The sequence below is a fragment of the Dasypus novemcinctus genome, chromosome 21 (assembly GCF_030445035.2).
Source record: "Dasypus novemcinctus isolate mDasNov1 chromosome 21, mDasNov1.1.hap2, whole genome shotgun sequence".
Taxonomy (NCBI): Eukaryota; Metazoa; Chordata; class Mammalia; order Cingulata; family Dasypodidae; genus Dasypus; species Dasypus novemcinctus.
The window spans coordinates 59986277-60009559 of record NC_080693.1 but is presented as its reverse complement, the minus strand read 5'-3'; the positions used below and the strand labels follow the sequence as shown (position 1 = coordinate 60009559).

Sequence of the window (23283 nt, the reverse complement as noted above, 5' to 3'; positions counted from 1 at the left end):
TAAGCAGTATTAGTTTCCAGAAAGTTCACCAGTGAGAAGACAGTTCTAAAAGGCATAAAGAAGCTAATAAGGTGCGGGCCGGGCCGCGGCGGCATACGGAGCCGGGCGGGGCCGGTGCAGGCCGCGGTGGCGAGAGGCGGACGCCGGAGCTGGGCCGGGCCTCTGTAGCGAGCGGAGCCAGGCGGAGCCGGGTCAGGCCGCGGCGGGTACGGAGCCGGGCGGGGCCGGTCCAGGCCGCGGTGGCGGGAGGTGGACGCGGGAGCCGGCTGGGCCGCTGTAGCGAGCGGAGCCGGGCGGAGCCAGGCCAGGCCGAGGCGGCATAAGGAGCCGGGCAGAGCCGGTCCAAGCCTCCGTGGCGGACGGAGCCGGGCCTGCGGAGGGGTTTCTGTTCTTTTTTTTTTTTTTTTTTTTTTAAATTTATTTACTTTATTTTATTTTATTTTTTTTTTTTTTGGAGCATCTGCAGTACTGGGGAGTTCGTGGGCCCTGGGCGGCCTATTGGGGGTTTGTAGGAAGGGAGGTGCTTGCAGACCCATTTGGGCAGACAGACGGGGGGTTTTAGGGCAAAGCGGGGGGAAGTTGTTGTTTTAGATAGTGTTGCAATTGTGAAACGTGTATACCTGTATCTCTCTTCTCCCTATCCGTTCCCCACCGTTTGCCCATCCTCTTTTTCTTTCTTCCTTTCTTCTTGTCTTTCTTTTTTCTTTATTATAATTAGTGTTTTTTTTTTCGGTTTTCTCTTTCCCTCTTGTCCCTCATCTTCCACTTATTTTTATTTTAATTCAAGTATACAATAGGTGCTACAGGGAACACCTCACATTTGCTGGGTTTTCCGATCCTCCACTGCCTCATTTCTGTGTGAACTGATTTAGGCTACCTACACTATCCCCCTTCCCCTGCATCTTGATATCCACTATCATCTACTGTCTCTCCTATATTCCACCCCCCACCTCCCGTTCTTTGATCCACAAAGTGTCTAACTCTTAATTTCTAATACCTTTGTTCTGTTTTCTGTCTATTATCCACTCTTGAAACTATTACCTCTCCTTTCTTTCTCCCTCTCTCATGAAAACAATAGCTTTGTAGTTCATACCATATTCCTCCCAAATTCAGTCATCTACTTCATAAAAGGTACTCTACCTACAGCTATAACTCTATACAATCTACATGAATCTAACCTCCATCCTTCCAGATCTCATATTCTTGCTTTGTTAACATACATCACCAATACAACTTTACACTTTTCCCTTGCTTACACAATTGCCTTTCCCCAACACTAATACTTTCCTCTAAAGTGAACTTAACCAACAACAAGTAACTAGAATAAGAAGAAAAATCTGACAAAGAGAAGATATAACACCTATGCAAAAATAACAACTAATTAACCTCCAAGAGCAGACAAAGAAGCTAAGGAACTGATTAAATTCGTCAAAATAAAGAGATGACCAGAAAGCAACAAAAATCTACAAACCAAACCAATAATCAGGAAAACATGGCTGAATCCAATCAACAAACCAATAATCACGAAGGGGAGCAAAACTTGGCACAAGCAATGAAAGATCTCAGAACATTTATCACCGACAAATTTGATGCAGTAATGAAAGAGGTTAACAACATGAAGACATCACTTGGAGGGGAAATTGCAGACATACGCAAAAACATAACAGATATGATGGGAATGAACACCACAGTTCAAGAAATCAAAAATACACTTGCAGCAAATATCAGCAGACTAGAAGAGACAGAGCAGAGAATTAGTGATGTGGAAGACAGTACATCAGAAATCAAACAGATAGTAGAAGGGGTCAATAAGAAAATAGAAAAAATCCAATTAGGATTTAGGGACCTGAATGACAATGCAAAACGCTCAAACATACGTATTATAGGCATTCCAGAAGGTGAAGAGAAGGGAAAGGGGTCAGAAAGAGTGTTGCAGGAAATAATGGCTGAAAACTTCCCAAATATACTGAAAGAGACAGATGTACATATCCAAGAAGCACAGCGCACTCCACAAGTCATAAACCCCAACAGGCCCACCCCAAGACATATACTTGTCAAATTATCCAATGCTCAAGACAAAGAGAAAATCCTAAAAGCAGCAAGAGAAAAGAAAACCATCACATACAAGGGAAGCTCAATTAGATTAAGTGCTGATTTCTCTTCTGAAACCATGGAGGCAAGAAGACAGTGGTATGATATAGTCAAGGTACTAAAGGAAAGAAATTTCCAACCAAGAATACTTTATCCAGCTAAACTAGCATTCAAATATGATGGAGAGTTCAAAATATTCGCAGACAAACAGAAACTGAAAGAGTATACCAACAAGAAACCTCCCCTTCAAGAAATTCTAAAGGAAGTGCTGAAGGAAGAAAGGAAAAAACAGGAAAGGCAAAGTTGGAGGAGAGTATAAGACCAACAACAACAACAAAAAAGACAAAAAAAAATATACAAACAAAATATGACAAACACAAATCCAATCAAAGTATGGCTAACACAAATAATTCCTTGATAGTAATAACACTGAATGTCAATGGATTAAACTCACCTATCAAAAGATTCAGACTGGGACATTGGATAAGGAAATATGACCCATCCATATGCTGTCTACAAGAGACACATCTTAGACCCAGAGACGCATGGAGATTGAAAGTGAAAGGCTGGAAAACAATCATACAAGCTAACAATAACCAAAAAAAGGCAGGAGTAGCTATATTAATATCAGACAAAATAGACTTTAAATGTGAAACAATTGTGAGAGACAAAGGATACTACATTTTAGTCCAAGGGAAAATCTGTCAAGAAGATCGAACAATCATAAATATCTATGCCCCTAACAAGGGTGCCTCTAAATACGTCAGGCAAACGCTGGAAAAACTAAGTGAAAGAATAGATACATCTACAATTATAGTGGGGGATTTTAATACACCACTATCAACTCTGGACAGAACATCTCAAAAGAGAATCACCAAAGAAACAAAACATCTGAATAGCATACTAGAGGAGCTCGATCTAATAGACATATATAGATCGCTACACCCAAACACAGCAGGATATACATTTTTCTCAAGCGCACATGGATCATTCTCCAAGATAGATCATATGCTAGGCCACAAAGAAAGGCTGAACGAATTCAGAAAGATTGATCATACAAAACATTATCTCTGACCACAGTGGAGTCAAGCTGGAGATTTGCAAGGGACAGAAGCCCAGATTTCACACCACGATTTGGAAATTAAACAGCACACTCTTAGAAAAACAGTGGGTCAAAGAGGAAATCTCAAAAGAAATCAATGACTACCTTGAAACAAATGATAATGATAACACAACATACCAAAATTTATGGGATGCAGCAAAAGCAGTACTGAGAGGGAAGTTTATAGCCATAAATTCATATATCAAAAAAGAAGAAAGAGCAAAAATTGAAGAACTAACTGCACATTTGAAGGAATTAGAAAAACAACAACAAAGCAACCCAACAGGAAGAAGAAGGAAGGAAATAACAAAGATAAGAGCAGAACTAAATGAAATAGAAAATAAGAAAGCACTTGAACAGATAAACAAGACCAAGAGCTGGTTTTTTGAGAAGATTAACAAAATTGACAAACCTTTAGCAACACTAACAAAGAAAAAAAGAGAGAAGATGCAAATACACAAAATAAGAAATGAGAAAGGCGATATCACCACTGACCCCACAGAAATAAAGACTATCATAAGAGGATATTTTGAAAAACTATATTCCAACAAAAATGACAATCTAGAGGAAATGGACAAATTCCTAGAAACACATAAACAGCCCATATTGACAAAAGAAGAAATTGATGATCTTAACAAACCAATCACAAGCAGAGAGATAGAATCAGTTATTAAAAATCTCCCAACTAAGAAGAGCCCAGGGCCAGATGGCTTCACAGGTGAATTCTACAAAACATTCCGGAAAGAACTGACACCAATCCTGCTGAAACTATTCCAAAACATCGAAACAGAAAGAACGTTACCCAACTCCTTCTATGATGCCAACATTACCCTAGTACCAAAGCCAAACAAAGACATCACAAGAAAGGAAAATTACAGACCAATTTCTCTAATGAACCTAGACGCAAAAATACTTAACAAAATACTTGCTAATCGTATTCAACAACACATTAAACGTATTATACACCACGACCAAGTGGGATTCATCCCAGGTATGCAAGGATGGTTCAACATAAGAAAATCAATCAACGTAATACACCATATAAACAGATTGAAGGAAAAAAATCACATGTTTATATCTATTGATGCAGAAAAAGCATTTGACAAAATACAGCACCCTTTCTTGATAAAAACACTCCAAAAGGTTGGAATACAAGGGAATTTTTTGAACATGATAAAGAGTATATATGAAAAACCTAAAGCCAATATTGTTTACAATGGAGAAATCCTAGACTCCTTCCCTCTAAACTCAGGAACAAGACAAGGATGCCCACTGTCTCCGCTCCTATTTAACATTGTCTTAGAAGTACTTGCTCGAGCACTGAGGCAAGAACCAGAAATAAAAGGCATTCAAATTGGAAAGGAAGAAGTCAAAATTTCATTATTTGCAGATGACATGATCCTATACATAGAAAACCCTGAGAGATCTACAACGAAGATTCTAGAACTCATAAATGAGTTTAGTAAAGTCGCAGGTTATAAGATCAATGCGCAAATATCATTAGCAGTTCTGTACACCAATAATGAGCAAGATCAGGAGGAAATCAAGAAACAAATACCATTCACAATAGTAAATAAAAAAATCAAATACTTAGGAATAAATTTAACTAAAGAGGTAAAGAACTTATACACCGAGAACTATACAAGATTGTTCAAGGAAATCAAAGAAGACCTAAATAAATGGAAGACTATTCCTTGTTCATGGATAGGAAGACTGAACATTATTAAGATGTCTATCCTACCAAAACTGATCTACACTTTCAATGCAATCCCAATAAAAATCAATGCAGCCTTCTTTAAGGAACTAGAAAAACTAACTATGAAATTTATTTGGAAAGGAAAGAGACCCCGAATAGCCAAAGACATACTGAAAAAGAAAAACGAAATTGGAGGAATCACACTACCTGACTTCAAAACATACTATAAAGCCACGGTGGTGAAAACAGCATGGTATTGGCATAAGGAGAGACACATAGACCAATGGAATCGAATTGAAAGCTCTGATATAGAACCTCACATATACAACCACATAATATTCGATAAAGCCACCAAACCCTCTCAACTGGGAGAGAGTGGCCTATTCAACAAATGGTGTCTGGAGAACTGGATAGCCATATGTAGAAGAATGAAAGAGGATTACCATCTCACACCTTATACAAAGATCAACTCAAGATGGATCAAAGACCTAAATATAAGAGCCAAGACCATAAAAACCTTAGAAAGCAGTGTAGGGAAACATTTACAGGACCTTGTAATAGGAAATGGATTTATGAATATCTCACCAAAAGCACGAGCAGCAAAAGAACTAATAGATAAATGGGACTTCCTCAAAATTAAAGCCTTCTGCACCTCAAAGGAGTTTGTCAAGAAAGTAAAAAGGGAGCCCACACAGTGGGAGAAAATATTTGGCAACCATATATCTGATAAGAAACTTATAACTTGCATATATAAAGAACTCCTATATCTTGAAAATAAAAAGATAAACAACCCATTTAAAAAATGGGAAAAAGACTTAAACAGACACTTCTCCGAAGAAGAAATACAAATGGCAAGAAAGCACATGAAAAAATGTTCCAAATCTCTAGCTATCAGGGAAATGCAAATCAAAACTACAATGAGATACCATCTTACACCCATAAGATTGGCAGCTATGAAAAAAACAGAAGAATACAAGTGCTGGAGAAGATGTGAAGGAAGGGGAACACTCATCCACTGCTGGTGGGAATGCAGAAGGATCCAACCATTCTGGAGGACAGTATGGCGGTTTCTCAAAAAACTAGCCATAGATTTGCCATATGACCCAGCAATACCACTGCTGGGTATATACCCAGCAGAACTGAAAACAAGAACACAAACCGATATATGTACACCAATGTTCATAGCAGCATTGTTCACTATTGCCAAAAGTTGGAATCAACCCAAATGCCCATCAACAGATGAGTGGATCAATAAAATGTGGTATATACACACAATGGAATACTACTCGGCTGTAAGAACAAACACACTACAAACACATGTGATAACATGGATGAATCTTGAGAACCTTATGTTGAGTGAAGCAACCCAGACATTGAAGGACAAATACTACATGACCTCAATGATATGAAATAAACAAGCTGCCCTAGATAGCAAGAGACTGAACGATAGGCTTACAGGAAATCGGAGGGTGGAGGAAGGATATGAGCCGATGTCTGCAGGGGTCGAATTTAAGACGAGATGGTGGTAAGTATGAACACAAAGAAGAGATAAAAGGGGGGCAAGGGGTTGCCTTTGCTTGGGGCTTTGCGGGTTTGAGGGTGGCTGGGGAGGGACGGATGGGTAACGTTGCCCAAAAGTGGGGGGAGGGAGGGGTAGCATACGAACCAGGGGAGGGTCAGGTGTTGGTGGAGAGTAAAATGCCGACAAAATCATATCAAAATATAATAAAGAGGGTTACCTGTTTAGAATGCTCGGAGGGGAGGGTCTGATGCAGGACGGGCTCCTGGGGAATGTCTAAATGCTCATTCTGCCAGAGTGGGTGACACCATGGGGTAGAAACCCAAGTAGTGAGAGTGGGGGTGGACCCACATCCTGGGGAGGACTAATGCCATCCAATAGAGGGAACTGTATCCCTCGAGAGAAAGGGTGGCTCCCAGGGCATTGGGGCAGTTGAGTAAGTTAGGACCTGAACACTATTCCATCTATCTCTGGAAGTGGCTCCTCAGGAAACGGAGGTTGGCTATCACTGAGGGCACCAAGGTGGAAGGGAAAATGGACGTTAAATGTGTGGAACCAAAGTAAATGGGGGGTAAGAGAGGAGTTTCTTGAGAGTACACAAGGATGGATATAAAACATGTAATATTACACTATAACATATAGGAGATGACAGACTAATAATGTAAACCATAATGTAAAACATAGGATAACTAAAAATGTAAAGAACTGTGTATCCTAAAGTATGCACCACAATGTAAGCACAGATGTCACCTTGTTAGAAAGCTAATGTCTCAGACTCTGTACATCACTTTAAGTAAATATGATATGAATAGGGCGTAAGAGTATCACTGTGGAAGGGAAAAGGTTTTCTGGTGGATGTGTGGGAGTGCTGTATATTATATATATACATTGCTGTGGTCTAGGACTCCTGTGAAGAAAAGCTGAATAATTAGGGGGGGGGGGGAAAGAAAAAGATAGGATGTGGAATTTTTTCAAGTCAACATTCTTTATCTAAGTTCTTTATCTAACTTTATCCAAGTTCTTTATCTATCCTTTAAACTCATCGCTATATGCCATTCCCTAGTAAGGGACCATGAAATTATATTGGGCTTCAAATTTCGGGGAGTTCTGGATCAGAGTGTTTCAACAATGGCAATGGAGGGATACTGGTATGGGGTACCAATGACAGGTGATATATGGCTGACAGGGAGCTGTACAGAACATATGTCCAGGGTGCATGGTAATGTTTGGATATACTCATAGTGGCAACAATTAAAAACCACAGTAGGGGGGGTACTGGGTTCCTGGCCAGTGGTGCTCTGTCGTGGTCCCTAGGGGAGCAGCGACAGTCTCCCAGGTACAGTGGCGGGGACCGGGAGGGAGTGAGGGTTCAACAGTGAGCCCCTGATGCTAATGACTATGCTTGTGAGCTGATAAACCCAAAATAAGAACAAGGCCTAGAGCAACTTTGTGCCTGGGAATTTCCTCCTGTCAGCCTTCATGTTACTCAAATGTGGCCAGTCTCGAAGCCAAACTCAGCATGTAAATGCAATGCCTTCCCCCCAGCGTGGGACATGACACCCGGGGATGAGCCTCCCTGGCAACGAGGGACCACTATCAACTACCAACTGATGAGGCAACTGGAAAATGACCTTATACGGAAGGTTCAATGCGGATCAGCAGAATATCCATGTCTACATAAAATACCATGACTTTAAAATGCTGTTTGACCTAAAGTAAGGGGGAAATGGAAAGGAGAAATGAGTTTATATGGCTACGAGTTTCTAAAAAAGAGTCTGGAGGCTGGCAGAAGGTTTGCCCTCATGCACAACTGAGCAGAGTCAGAGAGACAGATAAAGCAGATACAACCCCCAGATATTGGTTCCTTTGAGGGCTAAAGAGACCCATGGGAGTTATGGTCATGGCCGATGGGGTTAACTACCAGGGCAGATGGCCCCTCTTTGGAAATGGTGTTTATGTGTGATGAATCTGGACTCAGATGGGATCTCCCTCCATAAGACTTTCATGCCAATGTGCTGGAGGTGCAGTTAATGTTGGGGTTTAAGATATATTTAGGGGATTTGAATCTCTGGACTGACAATGTGATAGCCAGATCCTGAGCCTCAACAGACTCCAGCACCTACAATCTGATTTATTGGACTTACCACACACAGCTAAGATGGAGTTGAAGAAGGACAACCACCACACCATGGAGCCTAGAGTGATTACAACTGAAAATGGGAGGATTGCATCCAGCATCCAGGTGGAATCTGACCCTCCTCTTGACATAGAGGTGCAATGGACACAACCAATCTAATGTCCACATAGAAGAGGTGGCATTGGAATGGGAAAAGTGGACATAGTGGACGAAGGGTATGGGGAAAGACAGGAAGAGATGAGAGGTGGAGGCGTCTTTGGGACATGGAGCTGCCCTGGATGGTACTTCAGAGGCAATCACCGGACATTGTAAATCCTCACAGGGCCCACTGGATGGAATGGAGGAGAGTATGGGCTATGATGTGAACCAATGTATATGAGGTGCAGAGGTGCCCAAAGATGTACTTACCAAATCCAATGGATGTGTCATGATGATGGGAACGAGTGTTGTTGGGGGGGGGAGAGGGGGGGGTGGGGGGATGGGGTTGAATGGGACCTCACATATATATTTTTAATGTAATATTATTACAAAGTCAATAAAAAAGAAAAAAGAAAAAAAAAAAGAAAATTGGTAGGCATGTAATAAATAAAGCCAGATATGAACTGAAAAAAAAAAAAAAAAAAAAGAAGCTAATAATTACTGAGAAAATCAGCCAGCCAATCTTAACTAACCAGCCTTAAAAAAACAGATCAAATGAAAATTAATTCACATAGCTGAAAAAAATGCCTTTTTATGGAGTAGTAAATGTTTCCAAAATCTTGGAAATGAATCTAAAATTTAAATGTCACTGTTTAATATTAGTATCATAAACAAAAAATCAGATTTTAAAAAGGCCCCAATTGAATTTACTCTCCTTGGTGCCTCAGTTTTTCATTAGAGCTGCAGCTGCACATTCAGCAACATTTGATGAAAGGACCTACTATAACCAGAATTTGTGATTAAAAAACAATCAACTGGTGAACAGATAAATTGTGGTATATTCATACAATAGACTACCTGGCAATAAAAAATAATAATAATAATGGAACAACTAACATACAAAGCATTTTGCTGAGCAAAAGACGTTAGACACAAAAAGACTATATACTCTATGATTTCATTTATATGAAACTCTAGGAAAAATAAATCTAATCTGTAATGACAGAAAGCATATCAGGAGTTTCCTCTGCTGAAAGCATGGAGGAGCGGAGAGTAACTGGGAAGGGGCACAAAAGAACCTTACAAACTGATAAAAATGTTCTGTATCTTGATAGCTGTGATGGTTTCATGGGTGTATCCATTTGTCAAGACTCTTCAAACTGTACTCCTAAAATGGGAACATTTTATTGTTTGTAAATCATATGAAATTGATTTTAAAATGATTTAGTTATCTGTCTTCATGACAAACCAGGTACCATAACCAGTGGTGTGCTGGGGCAGTCTTGCACCTGCTCCCAAGCAGACTGATCAATATTTAAGAATTTTGCAAGCATGGCATGGCAATTGGCAAACACTACTATGTGGCTTACCAGCACATGACTGAGCCTAGTGGTTAAGAACACAAGTTCTGGTATCTGACTGCCTGAGTTTGGGTTTCAACTCTGTCATTTTCTAAGGGATTATATTTACCTCTCTTTTTTTCAGCTCTCTGGTCCATAAGATCAGGGCAGTAATAGTACCCACCTCACCTCATACGTATATTGTGAGGATTCAGTGAGTTCATTCACATGTGGTACACAGTAAGTACTAAATGCCAACTGTTTACAGAAAGAAAACTCATGCTACAACTAAGGAACTTATTTACATATTTTCCACAGACTTATTCTTTTTCTTCCTTTCATGCACACTCCCTAACAATTCTAGTGTTGGAAAAGAAATAAGCAATTTTTCATCTCATATATTTCTCCTTTGCTGACTGCTAAGGGGTCAAATTTTTTCTCACCTGAATGATGAGGAGGATAATACTTACCCCTCCTATCACAAACAGCTGTGAGCCTCAAATAAGCCAAGTTCTGAGAGAGACCTTTGTTACCCCTGAAGCACTGTGGAAATGCTGTTAACACTGAGATTGAAGGGGGAAAGATTCTGCAAGTAAATATAAAGTATATAAAACAAATTGAAGAAAACCTTAGCGCTCCTGGGGATTATCTCTCACAATTTCGGAGGACTTTTTCCCTAAGCCATCATAGTATAATTTATAGCAAACTCCTGAACAAACTCAATGCTTTACACACATGCAATAGGTTGTTTGCAAAAATCTGAATAGATATTGAAACTTTATAGAATGTAAAACATGAGTATTAAGGCTTTGTTAACTATTTCTGTACTCTGGTTTCCTTTGGATTAAATTTTGAATTTAAGGATTTAGTTGCTAACAAACGTCATTGTTACTGACTCACTCTGCAAATGTTTTCTAACAAATGTATGTTTTTCAAACATCATGAAAACAAATATACAATTTATAAACAGACTTTAAATAAGCCATGCTAATAACAACAGTCCACAGAGAGGCAGTAGAAACTAGATGGTATTTCAGGCTTGGCTCAGTGAGTCATTACTTTACTCCTAACAAATTACTCAACTTGAGATTATTCACCTTTTACAAAAAGACTATAATAATAATTCCCTTAACCCAGCACATTGGAATCCTCATGAAAAATCACTACAAACAGAGGGCACTATGAACTTGGCAGGTCAGAATATACTCATTTCGGTTATTAACTTTGAATCCAACTTCTAAAATTAAATATTCATAAAAGTTCCTGCTGAGAAAAGCATATCATTTTTGAAATATTTCATTTCTTTGCAAATGCTATGGTATTTCAAAGGAACAAAACTGCAAACACAAATTTTTCTAACCAAAGTATATTTTTAATTTTTTTTAGACAATATTCAATTGGAAGCCTTATGTTTAGGTATGGTTATGAGATATCATATTCATTTATTTGTGTATTCATTTATTCAACAAATATTTATCTAACATCAATTATATGTGTTTTTACACAGACTACTGAAAGTAACTTCAGTTACAAACACGAAGTTTTCCAAGGGTGTTTCTTTATTGCATTGGTGCAAATGGGATAACATTAATCATCATTTTTAACTGACAACCGTGACGTTGCTGCATAAACAGTATATGCTGATTATTTAACAAAGGTGTCAGGAGGTGCAGTCAACTTCTTTTAGGAAGATCTGACACTTCCTCATTCATTTTTATGAGTTTTACAAGTTTTAAAAGGAACAACTCATATTATTAAAAAAGTATTTTCAGGGCATACTTTTACATTATGATGCTTGTAAATATTTAATTGCATTTTATGTTATATACAAAAGTACCTGCAAGGTACTTAGTGATATTTTAACTGGATACCTATTTTAAGCAACCTAATGTGCTGATTCTGGATGAGAGGCAAATTCTACTGTTAAACTTTCCTATCTTATTTAATAAATGACTGAATAAGATAAATTTTCATTATTGGTGTGTATATATATATATATATATATATATAATCAGCATCTAATCAAGAGATAATCATGGGACAAAAAATGCAAAATAGATCCAGGTTACTACAAAATTAGGCAATAGTGTTATGAAGTAGTACAAGGAACTCTAGTTATCCTGTCTCACTATTCAGAGTTTTAGAGTAAGGAGAAGTCTAAAGGACTTTGTAAAGGGGGAGAATTTGACTCAATTCCCCACTGGAGTTTTCTGTGGAAGATTTCTCTCCCCTCTGAGACTCTGGAAGGTATTTTCACTGCTTGGTAGAGGTGGAAGGAGAGAAGGGCTGAATGCTGGGCTGAATGTGACCAGTGGGAAAATGTGACTCGCTCTAGGGGAAGGCAGATCTCAGCAGGGAGGGGAGCCCATTGAACGTTTTAGTCATCATTATCTTTATCATCTGTCACCTCCAGGGTAACTGAGGAAACAGACGCATGACAGAGGAGATGATTTCTGAGGCGTTAAAGGACATATAAGATCATATTTCCCAAGATATAACGCTGAAGTGCCTGGTTACACAATAACTTGCTCATTTATTCAGAGGGAGATTGTTTATCTTCATTTTCCAAAGTATTAACACTGAAAATATCATAAACAATTATATTTCAAAAAAGCATATATATCATAAAATACATATATCTAAGCATCTTATATCATGATAATTTATTTTTAATCACATATGATCTTTATGGGTCATTTATGTTTAGTGTGGTCAGAAGAATCACCAAGTAAGATTTATGTATTTTCAGTCAAACTGAACTTTAACTAAAAATCCAATAAAAGTTATTCCACCCCTAATGTTGGTCTCAAAATCCCTCAACTGTAGTTTTTTAACCAGGGTCAAGATCCATGTCCCCTGAATCCATCCATCCATCCATCCATTCCTCCATTTATTCAGTCAAAAAATAGTGTAACCATATCCTGGCCATATTCTGGCATTTTACCTCCTAAATATCTGTGACCTAAGTACTATTCTCTCCAGATCCACTCTAGTCCAAGCCACCATTCATCAGCTCTCCCTGGATAACCACACAGCTCCCACTTGCACCCTTTCCATTCCATTCTCCCCACTACACCTCATTCCTAAAACCCTTCAAAGGCTTCCTACTGTCCTTCGAATAAAAAACAAAAATTCTGCATCATCTGGCCCAGACTCCCTCTCCAACCTCAAATTGGGTGCCCTCCCTCTCTACACCATCCCTCCTGGCCTTGTTTAGCTTTTCTAACAACCTGCTCCTTCCACCTCCAGCATCTTCTCACAGGCTTTTTCTCTGCTCAAAAAATGCTTCCTTTCCATTTGGGCCTAGCTAACTCCTACTTAAATCAAATGTCACCTGTCCTATTATATCATAATATCCTGTAGTTTTCTATCATAGCTCTTAGCACAATTAGTAATTATTCATTTGTATAACTAATGAGGTATGTCTGCTTCTTCCACTATAAACTCTCTAAAGTCTCTAAGTGCAGGGGCCACAACTATTTGGTCCTCCACAGTGGCCCTCACACGTAGCAGTGTCCACTGCATAGGAGACAATCAATATTTGCTAAATATACGTGCATGGAATTGTGTACAAGTGCTAGACTATATACTCAATAAATGCTGGAATGCACCCAGGACAAGTAACATGGAGGTAATGATGACAATTACCATACCAAGGAATGAAGAGTCTACATCTGCAAGCCAGAGAATCCCCATCCATAGGCCCTATGGCAACACAGCCCCCTCTCAATTAGAGGCGGAATGGACATCACCATCCCAGAATCCTCAGGATTGGGGAATCAACTATGAATTAAAGCAGACTTACTGGTATCCTACTACAGACTTATTGTGATTCTAGCAATGGAAGAAATTATATCATTGATGTGGAAACGGGCCACTGGAGGTTCTGAGGGCAGGAAGAGGGAAAAGCAATGTAATATGGGGGTATTTTTGGGACTTGGGAATTGTCCTGAATGACACTGCAACGACAGATATAGGCCATTATAAATCTTGTCATAACCTACAGTATATGTGAGAAGAGTGTAAACTATAATGTAAACTTTAATTCACGCTTAGTGGCAATGCTCCAAAATGTGTTCATCAATTGCAATGAATGTACCACACTAATGAAGGGTGTTATATTGTGGGAAAATGGGGGAGATGTGGGGGTGGGGCATATGGGAACCCCCTATATTTTTTATGTGACATTTGTATAATCTAAGTATATATTTTTAAAATGTTTAATAAAATTAAAAAAAAAAAAAAAGCTGGAATGCCTGTATGGCTCTCTAGGTATCCCCAGTTTAGCATAGGGCTACCACACAAACAGACTCAATATTTGTTGCATGACAACTGAATGGTGATATATTTCCTCTATTACTTTCTTGAAATATCCATCAGGGTTTTATCTATTTATTCATTCCAAATACTTCGCCAATCTTTCTTTTGGTAAGAATGAATGAACAAACCCTAGTTTATCAATGAACAACAGCTAAGCTGAGTGTCTATCACATAGGAACAAAAAAGATGCTCTGAATGATTTAATTTGAACCTGTTTTGGTAACTTTATTGAAAAATACATGTCATATGGAAATGAATTCCACTTACTTTATCCTCCTCATATCTTAGTAAAGAAAGTATGCTGGCTATCAGAGACTGAAAACCACTTAGATGTTATTTGCATTTTACTGAGAAATTCTTTTAATTTAACTAACATTTTCAGAAAACCCTTAAGACACTCACACTCTTTTTTTATTTTACATATATAAATCTTAACTTGGTAATTTCACAAGGAATATTCATATAAATCTTACTGCACAATATCTGTTGACTCAGTCTAAAGTACTCTTCAGTTGCAACAAGAGTCTTTAAACTCAAGACACCTTCTCTTTTTTTTAAGGAAATTTAACCTTAAGACTTCTTTCCTTACATCTAAAGAGTATTAGGAATTGTTTTCACAAAACAATTGACTTGGTTTCTATGCAGTTTTTCTAAGGGAAGGAAATGTGTCCATAGATGTTCACTTATAGAAGCAGCATCAGAATCCTCTAATTCATTATTAGCATATGTTTGGTACAGAAGCACTCAACTCTGGATACAAAACTGAATTCTAAAAGCAACACCATGAAAAGCTTCAGTCTGAAAACTTAATACTCCTGGCAGTCTAGACCAAAACACAACTTGTTCTTTCTTAATTGACAGAGGTGTTCTAATTGATTTTTCTCTCAAACAAAATAAAATTTACTGAGCATTATGGAAGAAACCATGAACAGACATAGATATGTATGCAAATAACCTTACTTTGAGGTAGGAAGATTCCTGCACTATGAGAGAAAGTGCAGATGAAGTGTTACAGAGGTTTGAAGGAGGGAGAGAATACGTAGGGCTAGAACAGAAGGACCACTCTTAAGGCAGAGCCTTGAGAAGTATAAAAAATCTCAGTGTATGGTGTTAAATGGGAGTGTGGAGGCAGGAACAGGAACAAATAGCATCTCCCTTGGACTGCCTTCACACAAGACTAAGTGCCTTTTCTCTGTGAACCCTTTAGAACCCCCAACATTCCTTAACCATGGTGGACTGCATTTCATTTTTGGAAGATGAGTTTGCATGTCTGATTCCACCTCAAAGGCAATGACCATGTACTATTGGCCATTCAGAAATAAATCCTCAGCACCTAATGCAGCATCTAGCACCATGTAAATATACCAAAAAAAATGCTGGCTGAAATGTTTAGAAGCATCACACTGGGTTTACATATTGTCAACACAACTGAAAAATTCAGAGATAAAGAATGGCTGAAATCTGATGAAAACTATTAATGAAATCCATCATTTGCCACAGTTTAAAATGAAAGCATATGTTAACTGGATTTTTCATTTTGGTTCCAATTATGTTGTCACATATATATGGCCCTAATGAGTCACTCGAAATTCTGAAATCTGGGAACAATAATTTACTAAGTTTCAATCACTACATTACAGCAGGTGAGGACGCAGGAGAACAAAACCAACAATATTGCAAACTGTCTGTCCACTGATCAATCTTTGTTAGGAAGAATGTCCTAGTCAGCAGTGGAATGACAGCAACACCTAACAATGGAACAACCCAGAAAAAAATAAATAAATCATCTGGGAAAATTTGCTTAGTGGAAAATAAAAATCCAATGTGTATTGCAAGATTTTGCAATAGCTACATGTTGCAATAAATAAATGTGATTTTTAATTGAAGGTGTAAGATAATTATAGCTTAGGAGTCAACTAGTTAATTACCACCACAATCAGAACTTTGAGGGACAAGCCTTGGCTCCATCCCCCAGAAAAGAGGGTGAACCCAAGTGAGTAAAACAAGTTTCCATTACAAATGTGTTCAAGACACCTGAGCCACCCTGAAACTAAGCCCTGAAACCAAGAGGGAAATATTTGTGTTACTAATGATTATTAAATTTAAATAATTTCTATAAATATATTAAGAAAACAAAAATGCCATGTTATAGATCTCTGAAAGTAATATTACACTGAATATTGCTGCAATGGGACAAAATATAGCATGCATTCCTAAAAAAATATTCCTTGAATACTTAAAACAGAAAAGAAAAAAGGTCAGATTAATAGCATAGATTTAGAAGTGGTCCAACTAATAGAATCCGTATGACAATGGGCATGAAAACCAGGTCATCTAAAAAATTGAAGTTGAATGAACTGGTGACCCTTTAGCTTGGAAAATAAAATACTTAAGGGAACAAAGTAACTGTCTTCAAAAATATGAAAGACTGTCCATCAGAAAAGCTATGTTTTTTTGTGGCAGAATGAAAGCTACATACCATATAGCAGATTTCAGTTCAACCTGAAGACAAATTTTTTAATAATTATAACCTCTCAAAAATGGAATGAATACTTTGTAAGCAATGAGTTTCCCATCACTAGAAATATTCAATAGAGATAGGAGATAATTGAGAAGGAGATTCTGTTTAGCAATGAACTAGAGAAACCAGGAGAAGGAGAAGGGAACTAACATTTGTGAATATCTACCATACACAAAACACTTGCAGGACACTGGTTTACTTTATCTCAATTGATAGTCTCAAACTCATGAGTTGTACATTATTTTTCATATGAAGATGCTAAAGCTCAGAGAGGTTAATAAGCAATTTATCACACACTCAGTAAGAGGAAGAGCTGGGATAAGAAACCTGGTGATGGCCTTTAAGGTTCCTTGCAAATTCCATGCAGGTTGAAGTCATGACAGTGAATCTGTAAGAGGTCTACATAATTTCATTCTGGTTACTTCCGTCAATTCAAGCAGCCTCATATTATTTTTCATCAGAATATCCAGAGACTTTGGTCAAAGAGAATGTCAGCTTCCCCCGTGATGTCAAATCCAAAAGATAAACCATCTTTAGATCCTTTCCAGATAAAATTCTGTAATTCTGATGACCTATTTTACCCAGAATCCCTAACAACCCATCTAAACTGGAAAGGGCGGAGAGTTTCACCTTACATGGATCCAATCCAGGAAACTGATTGTGGCTTTCTGGAACAATGTCATTAAGAATTCTGGGGAAGTGGACTTGGCCCAATGTATAGGGCGTCCGCCTACTACACAGGAGGTCCAAGGTTCAAACCCCAGGCCTCCCTGACCCACGTGGAGCTGGCCCAAGCACTGCACTGATGTGCATAAGGAGTGCCCTGCCACGCAGGGGTGTCCCCTGCGTAGGGGAGCCCACACGCAAGGAGTGCGCCCCGTAAGGAGAGCAGCCCAGTGCAAAACAAAGTGCAGCCTGCCCAGAAATTGTGCTGCACACACAGAGAGCTGACACAACAAGATGATGCAACAAAAAGAAACACAGATACCCAGTGCCGCTGATAAGGATAGAAGCGGTCACAGAAGAACACACAGCAAATGGAACACACAGCAGAGCAGACAACTGACACACAGCAAATGGACACAGAGCAGACAACTGGGTGGAGGGGGGAAAGGAGAGAGAAATAAATAAAAAATAAATCTTAGAAAAAAAAAAAAGAATTCTGCAGGCAGTTTAGGTTCAGCAGATAGAAGTGTTATTACCAATTCATAATGTCTGCTATGGGTAAAGGGAAGGAGAGTAGCAGCAAGGACATCCATGTTTGTCATCCCTAATCTATTTCCTAAAACTACTTTTTCTAGTTTACATCACCAATTCCTGAGTAGATACAAGCTCCATATTGTTTTACCAATTAACTGTTGAAACTAATGCTTATTATTCCTAAAACTACCAATGGAGAATATGGGAATACCAAATGAGGCAGACAGAAGGCTGAAAAATGGCTTGGAAAGCGACAGGGAGGAAGCGAGAGACCCGACTTGGACTCAAGAGCATGAGAATTATATGAACATAGGCTCAGAAGGAAGCAAAGGTTTTCTGTTAGAGAAGTGCCTGGAGTGTTTCCAAAAATGATCACTTATTATGGTTCAAAAGACAGGGTCAAGAAATGATGCCCTTCTATTTTTTTAATTATTTATAACCAACACCCTGAGGAGGCAGCACTTAATCTAACATGGCTCACAAACACTAAAATAAGGGGGAGACAAAATTGACCAAAAGAAAGCTATACTTTAAAAAAAAAAAAAGGTGCAATAAAGATGTAATTAAGATGATACATATATTTAAAGCCCTACAATGATCTGGTAGAGCATTGAATTGGGCCTATACTCTGACCTGAGACCTCTGCTACACTTGTACACAGCAGCATGTTCCTCTGGGGTTTTGCAGCACAGCAGTGCCAGGAGTGGCTGTGGGTCCATTAAAGGCTCAGGGGAAAGTTACGGCACTGTAGGGGGCTTAGAGAGTACAGAGGGCAGCTGTGGTGGGGAGCCTTCTGGTGGAGTTTATAGTGTTGGGGGTGGGCTGGGAACTGGCACAGGGTAGAATGCTGTATTAAATGGGAACCTTGGATTTTCTCGTGGCTCTGGTAATGGTGGCTTTCTCTCAAGTAATGAGGGAAACCTTGCAGAATTTAAACAACGATGCAGAATCTAAACTTCCAACTTTGACAAAGTACATCACCTGGAAAATGCCAACGTTCACCTTGCACTGAAAATAGAAGGCTGGTATGAAAACTTTGGAAAAGGAAATACTGATGGTCAACCTCAAGACTATACAGCAAATATGAATCACTATCCAGGACCTTAAAACTCAGGTAAATTGGTTTATATAGGTTTGAAACACTGACCAATATACATTAGAGCAGATAAATTAAAGCATATATACATACATATTTTTTTAAATCTATTGTGCCTAAAATTGTCATGAAATGGCCTGAAACTCAATTGAAAGATAATTTGATTTTTTTCTATATTTCAGAGGCTCTGAAAATATTTAGATGAAAAGTTCTACAATAATCCCAGAAGTCTGAAGTGCCTGTTTGTTATTTATACAAATATGACTGACACACTTATAATTATTAAAAATCTATAATCTGGCCTAATAGCAACCAATGTATTTCATTTAGTGGTATAGATCTTTTTCCTCTCGCGAAGATCACGAATGTTACTTTGGAAAACACTGTGCTACAGATCAACACCATCAGGTGGTGCATTACAGATGATTTCAAGTTCAAGTAAATCAGAAAACATGTAAAAGACTAGTTGTGAAGAAAATATTTTTCCCCATTTTCTTTAACTGAAGTTAATAATGATTCCAAAATCTTACAATATCATTACTTCATTTTATTATATTACCTAAAACACCACAGCATAAATGTTTTCTACAAAACATTTAAAATACAGTAACTAATAGTAGTAGGCTAGCTATCTGGAAACTCCCAGCTGTCTGAATCTAATAAATAGAATGTGACTCTCCAATCCACAGGTCTGAGACTCGATCTATTTTTTTTTAAGATTTTATTTATTTATTTCTCTCCCCTTTCCCCTGCCCCCACTGTCTGCTCTCTTGTGTACTTGTGCTGTGTGTTCTTGTGTCCGCTTGCATCTGTCTCTCTTTTTGTTGCATCATCTTGCTGCATCAGCTCTCCGCGTATGCAGCACCACTCCTGGGCAGGCTGCACTTTTCTTGCCGGGGGCGGCTCTTCTTACAGGAACACTCCTTGCGCATGGGGCTCCCCTACGTGGGGGACATCCATGTGGCATGGCACTCCTTGCATGAATCAGCACTGCGCATGGGCCAGCTCACCACACGGGTCAGGAGGCCCTGGGTTTGAACCCTGGCCTTCCCATATGGAGGGCAGACACTCTATCAGTTGAGCCAAATCCACTTCCCTGAGACTCATACTTTATAGAACTGCAGAGGGTCTCCAGTACTGTACTTAAAAATGAGAGAATTTTCTTCCTTTCCTATTCAAAAAGTAGAGTGTAGATGTTCATTCTTTTGTGCCTTTAGTATTACTTTATCTACCATTTACTGAACATTTACACCTGCCAGGCTCTGTGCAAAGCACTTTTGCACATACTAACTCATTTTATTTCCTCACAACACTGTCATTATTTAAAGATGAAGTAACTAAGGTTTAGAGAAGAGATTTGCCCAAGGTGACAAAAGTGGCAGAGGTGCAATTTTAACCCAGGTCTTTACACCTCAGAGCCTGTGCTCTTTAACTTCTACTATGTGTGATGTTTTATTAATATTACCACGGCATGAGGAAAGTTCCATTAATCTACAAGTTGTAACCATTCTTCTAATTCTGCTTTATTCAGACACCACAGTGAAGCTGCCCTTTACCAGAGAATTGAGGCTGACAGCAATGGCCTACAGAGTCTTAGGCAAGTTGAGTCTAAACAAGACTGACCTAGAGTTGTAACCGGAAAGCCTAATGGAGGAGCTGAGTTACCTCAAAGAGAATGATGAAGGTGTAGTAGGAACTGCATGAAAAGTTTTAATGTCAGGACTTGTGAAGATATAGTGGTAATAGGCATTCATTACAAGACACTTTTTTTTTTTTAAGATTTATTTTTATTTATTTCTTCCCTCTTCCCCCCACTGTCTGCTCTGTGTCCATTCACTGTGTGTTGTTCTGTGCCTGCTTGTATTCACATTGGGCGGTTCCAGGAACCAATCCTAGGACCTTTCAGAGTGGGAAAGAGGCAATTACTCTCTTGCACTATCTCTGCTCCCTGTTCTGCTACGTTGTCTTATGTTCTCTCCTCTGTGTCTTTTGTTGTGTCATCTTGCTGCACCAGCTCTCCATGTTGGCCGGCACTCCTGCGTGGGGCGGCTTTCTTGTGCGGGACAGCATTCCCGTGCAGGGCAGCACTCCTGCACAGGGTGACATTCCCTGCATGGGCCGGCACTCCGTGTGGGCCAGCTTGCCCTCACCAGGAGGCCCTGGGCCTCAAACCCTGGACCTCCTATGTGGTAGACAGGAGCCCAACTGGTTGAGCCACATCCATTTCCTACAAGACACTCTTTTCATAAAACACAGATTAAATAACACAGACTGTAAAGTCACTATGTCTATCAGGTTTTTTACATCTCTTTCCCTCTGCCTAGCCCTCTGATCTCAGTAATGGCCAATAGAGGCCTGGAGAATGAGACTGGATCTTGCCTAAACGCAACATTTCATAAGATTAGTTCCATAATGCAGTACATTGGACACAAACAGAAGAAAATTTGAAAACTAAGGGTAAGCAATGGTGGGAAGGGGAATATGGCTATTTCTTACATTATTATTTTCACTGTTTTGAATCTTAATTCTTGGTGTGTTTCCATATTTTGCAAATGACTCAAAATTTTAAGAAAGAGCACTTAGACTAAAGTCAAAAGTCTTGGATGCAGGTTCCTGCTCTGCTCAACACCAACTCTGTCAAATGGTTATTCTCTGAGTCTAAGTTTCTTTGCTGATTAAATGATACCAGAGAATCAGATGTGGCTCAAGTGATAGAGCTTCCGCCTACCATATGGGAGGACCTGGGTTTGATCCCTGGGGCCTCCTGGTGAAAAAGAAGAGAATGTGTGCCCACGAAGCAAGCCAGTGCCAGCACAAGTGCCTACATGGTTAGTCAGTGCCTGCACAAGTGCCCGCGTGGTAAGCCAGTGCCCCGCGCAAATGAGTCACCCAACAAGATGATGACGCATCAAAAGAAGAGACAAGGGGAGAGTCAAGATGAAGTGCAGCAGAGACCAGGAACTGAGGTGGCACTATTGACAGAGAACCTCTCTCCACATCAGAGATCTCCAGGATCAAATCCCAGTGAATTCTAGAGGAGAGAAAATGAGAAGAGAAGACAGCACAGGAAGCAAAAAAAAAAGCCCCAGCAGGGCAGGAGGAGGGGAAGGGGGAAAAATAAATCTTTTTAAAAATAAATAAATAAATGATACCAATATTTACTCCCTAAATATACCCATACCCCCCCAGCACAACTTAGTTTCTGGGGTAGCAATGAAGATCAAATGAATCACACTAAAGCACCTTGAAAAATGTAAAAATATTATATTGGTCTTGAATATTTTTTTAACAGGTGTGCCAAATAAAATTCAGGGCAATCAGTTAAATTGGAATTTCAGAGACACAATGAATAATATTTAGTGTAAGTATGTTCCATTAATTGTGTCTCTGAAATTCACATTTAATTGGGCATCCTGTAATTGTATTTGTTAAAGCTGGTAACCCTATATTGTAATCGTCTAGAAATTTTCTAAAATTTTAAAAAAAGATGAGTAAAATCTGGAATTCCAGATTTACCTTTTAAAAATGTATTAATTATCAAATTCCAGATGCAAAACTAAGTAACCTGTGGCATTTTAAATTATTTTTATTTTGGACAAGGAAAGAAAGGTGACAACGGTAAGGAAGCTCATGTTGAAGTTAATGTAGCAATGAAAATGGCCCCCAGGGAGAGCACCTAACTCCCTGCTGAGCCAGATGAGGGGACAATATGAGGTCTTGGCAAAGCAAAGCCACACAGAGGCTGAGGCCTAGTTTAATGAAAAGGTAAATCTATTACCACCAAAAGTCATGCACTATTAAGCAGAGATCATAAAAGCTGGTACAAAGTATTAATAATGCACAAAAAAAAAAAAAAAAAAAAAAAAGAACTGGGAAGCCATCAACTTCTGCTCCTGGACTGCGGAGCTGCAGCAAACCCTCCAGACCTGGAATTGAAGCTTCTGACCCAGTGGTCTCTGGTAAGAATGCTACATGTTGTTTTGAAAGTCAAAATGGTATATTCACATATGACAGAGACATAACTGGTTACAGATATTTTGAGTCATTTTATCCATTTTATTAATAGACCTCTATAAAATAATGTCTGCACTGTAAAAAATTAAAGCAACTCTGACTAAGGTTA

General features: G+C 39.0%; 1 long non-coding RNA gene across 5 annotated transcripts in view; it reads right to left on the bottom strand.

Annotated features, from left to right (window-relative positions):
- Window positions 1-23283, bottom strand: part of LOC101411676 (uncharacterized) — a 55439-nt gene that overhangs the window by 17255 nt on the left and 14901 nt on the right. The window contains exon 1 of one of the 5 annotated variants that reach the window (XR_009182471.2): window positions 9768-9909. The exons of the other annotated variants lie outside the window; for them this stretch is intronic. This is a non-coding gene — a long non-coding RNA (uncharacterized lncRNA). Of the gene's footprint in view, window positions 1-9767; window positions 9910-23283 lie in introns of those variants that run through there. 5 annotated transcript variants of the gene reach the window in all.